This window comes from Ursus americanus, chromosome X (assembly GCF_024610735.1).
Source record: "Ursus americanus isolate L20-20 chromosome X, mUrsAme1.1.p, whole genome shotgun sequence".
NCBI lineage: Eukaryota > Metazoa > Chordata > Mammalia > Carnivora > Ursidae > Ursus > Ursus americanus.
Genome location: NC_142164.1, coordinates 26,924,029 through 26,929,928, shown reverse-complemented (window position 1 = coordinate 26,929,928; position 5,900 = coordinate 26,924,029).

Below are 5,900 nucleotides of genomic sequence, written 5' to 3'. Positions count from 1 at the left end.
ATCTAAAAGCAATGAAGTAAATACAAGTAATGTAGCTCATTAATTTTACAAACATACCATAATAAGGCAAGGTGTTAATAATAGGGGAAACTGTATGGAGTACATAGTAACTCTTTGTACGATCTTCCCAATTTTTCTGTAATCTTTAGATTACTTTTGAAAATAAAGTCTATTTGGGGTGCCTGGGTGGCTCAGTTGGTTAAGTGTCTGACTCTTGATTTAGACTCAGGTGATGATCTCAGGGTAGTGAGATCAAGTCCCCCATCGAGCCCTGTGTTGGGCATGGAGTCTACTTAAGATTCTCGCTCTCCTTCTGTCCCCCAACCCCTGCTTGTATGCATTCTCTCTCTCTAATAAAAAAAAAAGATATAAAAAAGATATAAAGTCTATTTGATAATGTAAGATTAAAATTTAGACATATTTTTCCTAATTTACTGAATTTTAAGTATAAAGCAACTGTCTTCATATATATCCAGGCACAATAAAAAAGTCACCTAGAAGGACAGAAACTCAGGCTGCTTTCAGAACGTCCTAGAAACATTTGGTGCCAAAGTAAAACTATGGTGCAATAATAAGGTGGAGTGTCGAGATGTGTGACTCAAGAATCGTATACCTATCCACGTTAATGAATGTTCTAGTATAAGAAGTTTGACAAAAGATATTGTGAACATAAAAAGGATTGAGAATTCATAGTATCACAAGCATGTTTTGAAATATTTTCTTGAGCTAGTCAATGGATCGAATTAAAGAAGGTCAGATCTTGCAATTGTGGAGATTAGAGTATGAAAGAACCTGCAGAAAACAATTATATAATTAAGGGCAAACATTTGTGGGTATTATTATTAAAGAACAGGACATGAAGTTTAGTGATTGGCAACGTAAATATGTAATTAAGAGGTTGTGGAAGAAGAGATAGAAGAACTCTGAAATGGCAATTTCCCTCAGCTTTTATAGCTACAGGTTAGTTTTCTAAGGTCGGGTATTTTGGTTTTTTCACTAATACCTAAACAGCACTTAACATAGTGCCTGGTACATGGTAGCTGCTCAATAAATACTTATTGAATGAATAACAGAGTATCAATAAATATCATCTAAAGCTGACAAATCAATACATAGGGATTGAGAAGTGTTTAAATTTTCAAGGATATAGTCCTTTCAAATGATCAGAAGTCCAAAAAATCAAACACACACGAATCTTATGTATAAGAAAGTGCAAAAATTATATTACTAGCAAAGTTGATTTTTAACAGCATTTTCCTTGATTCACAGAGTATATTTCACAATAAAGTTCTAGCATGCATCTTTTTTAAAAAATATTTTATTTATTTATTTGACACAGAGAGAGAGGCAGCAAGAGGGGGAACACAAGCAGGCAGAGTGGGAGAGGGAGAAGCAGGCTTCCCACTGAGCAGGGAGCCTGATGCGGGTCTCGATCCCAGAATGCTGGGATCACGCCCTGAGCCGAAGGCAGATGCTTAACGACTGAGCCATCCAGGCGCCCCCCTAGCATGCATCTTTATGCGACAAAATAACCTAGCATTAAAATATATAAAGAAAAAATCCGAAATAGAAATAAGCACTGATGCTCACTGCTCTCCATCCCCTTGTTTATTTCCTCAACTTCAGTAAGCTATAATTGACATATAACATTGTGTAACTTAAGGGTGTACAACATGATTTGATGTACTTATACATTATAATATATTTACCATCACAGTGTTCCCTGATATCTTCATTACATCATATAATTACCATTTCTTTTAGGGGGAAAGAACACTTAAGACCTACTCTCTTAACTTTCAGGTTTATAGTTCAGTATTGTTATCTCTAACCACAATGTTGTACATTAGATTCCCAGAACTTACTCATCTTCTAACTGGAAGATCAGAAACATCTCCTCATTTTCACCACCCCTAGCCCCTGGTAACCACCATTCTCCCCTTTGTTTCTATAAGTTCAGCTTTCATACATTTCACACATAAGAGAAATCATACTATATTTGTTTTTCTGTGTCTAATTTAACTTCACCTAGCATAATGTCTTCCAGGATCATCCATGTTGTTGCAAAGGTAGGATTTCCTTCTTTCTCATGTCTGAATGATATTTCCATTGTGTATGTGTGTGTGTGTATAGATACAGGTATATATACGTGTGTATGTATGTGTGTACATACATCACATTCACATCTTATTTATCCATTCATTCATTGAAGGATACTTAGTTTGTTTCTATATCTTGTTTATTGTGAATGATGCTGCAATAAATGTAGGGATGCAGATATCTTTTCAATATCCTATTTCCATTTCCTTTGGATATATACCCAGACGTGGGATTGCTGGATCATATCATAGTTCTATTTTTAATTTTTTAGTAACCTCCATTCCGTTTTCCACAATGGCTGTGCCAATTTACATTCCCACTGACAGCGCATAAAGTTTCCCTTTTATCCACATTCTTGTCGGCACTTAATTGTCTCTTGTCTTCTTGATGATAGTTATTCTAACAGGTGTGAGGTGATACTGTGGTTTTGATTTGCATTTCCTAGATGATTAATAATGTTGGCATCTTTATTCCAGGCCATGCCCATCCCCTTAATGCATATAGCCAAGATGATTAAATAGATGAATTCTTGTGAAACATTAATAAATACAAAATGTAAATACCGTATGAACTTTTCCAAGGCCAAAAACTAGAACAATTTAAAATATAATTTACAAAATCATCATAATGCTGACAACAAACCCTTACAAAAGGGCACCGAAAAACCTACAAACTAATCTATATAATTTTGAGGCAAATATCTTAAAAAAACATTAGAAAATAGAATCAGGCAGTTAATTAAGCATATATTAAACCATGAACAAGTGGAACATTTATTTAAAAATGTAAGGATGGTTTTGTATTAGAAAATCATTATTACTTACTATATGAATTAGCCAAAGGAGGAAAAACATAGTTATCCCGATGAATTATACAATATTATTTAATATAATTCAATACCCATCACTGATTTTAAAAACAAACTTTATAGAAATTTATTTATCATCAGCAGTGATGTCCTAGGACCTTTCCCATTAAAATCAGAAATGAGAAGTTTATTTTCTAGAACTGTATCAATTTGATAGGTTTTGGAAATTCTAGCCAATGTAATTAGACTAAAATAAATCATATTGGCAAATGGACAGTGGAAACAAAATTATTATTTATAAATGATAGGATTTTATGTTTTTAAAATGCAAGAGAATCAACTGAAAAATTCTTAGAAACAAAATAATTCAGTAAGGTGACCAGTTATAAAATTAATACGCAAAAGTCAATTATCTTTTCTATAAATAAATAAAAACTAGTTTCAAAAGATTATGGAAGGAAGCATCCTATTTACAATAGCACAACATCATCAGCTGAGTCTATGTGTATATATTTAATACAGAATGTTCATGACTGATAAGAAAATGTGTAAAACTTCTCTTATGTTACATGGAAAGCTACTTTGTTGTTGTCCGAGAAGATACTCCAAATATTTAGAGTCTTTTTAATTTAGTTATTAAATTATTTGTTTCTATTGCCATATTAGTAAGATTTTTCCATTTTTATTATCTTTTAGTCATGACAAAATGAGTCTAAAATTATCTTAAAAATAAATATTTGAAAATAACAAGGATATTAAAAGTGGAGTAATGAGGGGCGCCTGGGTGGCACAGCGGTTGAGCATCTGCCTTCGGCTCAGGGCGTGATCCCGGCGATCTGGGATCGAGCCCCACATCAGGCTCTGCTGCTATGAGCCTGCTTCTTCCTCTCCCACTCCCCCTGCTTGTGTTCCCTCTCTCGCTGGCTGTCTCTATCTCTGTCGAATAAATAAATAAAATCTTTAAAAAAAAAAAAAAGATTTAAAAAAAAAAAAGTGGAGTAATGAGGCAAGACTAAGTCTATTACATACTGGTTAGGTAATATTCCAAGAATAGATCAAACAATAGAAAAGAATAGAGATGCTGGAAACAATTTTGTGGGGATTCAGTATATTCTAAATAAGTAGGAATAAAATGGATTATTCAATAAGCATTGTTGGAACAATTGACTAGCTCTTTTGGAAAAATTTAGAAACTTGCATTTTTACCTCAAACTTTACAGTGAGATAAATTCCATTTTGATAAGTAGTAATGATAAAATAAAATAGGAATCCATATGATTCCAAAAAGTATTTTTTTATAATCTCAGATGGGATAAGGCTTTTCAAAACAAGACATGGAAACTATAAATCCATAAAAGAAAAGCTCGGTACTTTTTTATATATGAAAACTCCAAAAATACTATAAAGTTGGAAGATAGAAAGTAAACCAAATAAAAATATTTACAGTATATTGACAATTCATTTCACTAATATAGAAAGAGGTCATATAAATAAGGAAAATATGAACTGGAATAGAAAAATGGACAAAGTATATGAATGAAAATACACAGGAAAAGAAATAAATATAGCCAATAAGTCCATTAAGAGATGTTCACTCTTACAATTCAAAATTGTGATTTTAAAATTGGCAAGCACGTGTAAATTCTACAGTATTTAAGAGTGGACCCAATAAACACCGCTTCTCAATCCTCCATAATTTCTGTACAAATTGAGAAATGCAACTAAAGGCTAAGGCAGAATGAAACAGTTACGTGACTTAACAGTGCCGCGCTAAGGCGTGACTGTCCCTTGTCCCCATTAGTAGATTCTGTGTTTGCTGTGTGGAGCCTGACCTTAAGGGAAAGGGAAATTGAATGGGCCAGACCAAGTATAGCCAATTAATTCTCCCCCAATTTACCAAACATATACGTTATTCCAAGTCCTTGAGGAGGTGGAGAAAAGGCAAACCCGTAGTGTGAGAATTCCTGTCTCTCTACATGGAAGAAAGTATCAGTGCTGGAAGAAACATGTTCTTTAATTAGTCTTTTGACCTTTATAATTTTAACCCATTAACCTTAGCCATTCAATCTACGTTTACCCAGTGGTTTGGCTATTTACCTCAGTGGAAGAGATTGGCAGTCTTTCAAGACAGTCCTGCTCCCACCTTTCTGAGGCTGACTCTGTCCTATACGAAACCACTCACTCTTTGATATCTTTCTGGGACTTCAGTTGGTCAGCCTAGATTTTACCTGCAAAAAGTTCTGCAATAAATCAGAAGCCAGGCCAAAATGTGTTCCTTATTCTGTTTTCCAGCTGAAGTTATGTCCAGCCATTATGTTCAACATATACTCTCAGAGGTTTTGCAGTGTGAATAAAGGGCATTATTAAAATACTCTAACAATAAAATGCCGACCATAAGATCACCCACATTTGAATATGTTGCCCCATTATCAAATTCCTAGGGAGAAATAAAAGTTGAAGAATTAATTCTCCTAGAAAGTTAATGTCCAAAGATATTAAAGTTCAAAATACTTAAGACCCTAGATTAAATTATTTTGCTCTTGCTAGTTAAAAGTCCAAATTAAAATTTTCTCCAGTTTCTCACCCCCTACATCTCAGACATAGAGCTCATAAATACCTGGATAGAATCATCATTATTTTGGCAACTTCACCCTGGGCTCTCAGTGGAATGGGTGTAGTTCCTTCATACCCTTAGTACCTTCATTGTCAAGTCTTTCATGAGCCTTGAGTTTTGAATCTTTCAGAGAGTTCACAGGACACACAATTATAATGCCAGCCACAAACATGCCAAATTTAATTTTTTTAATTAAAATAGAATTAAATAGAATTAACATTCTATTAGCCATTATGCCAAGCAAAATCATTGTCCTTGACTGTAGTACCTAATTGTGTAAAACCCATAACAAAGACTCAGTAGTGTCTGAAGGAAAAAGGATAAAAAAAAGCATTCCTAATATTAGCTTCACCAGCATATTAATCGGAGGCTAGTTGT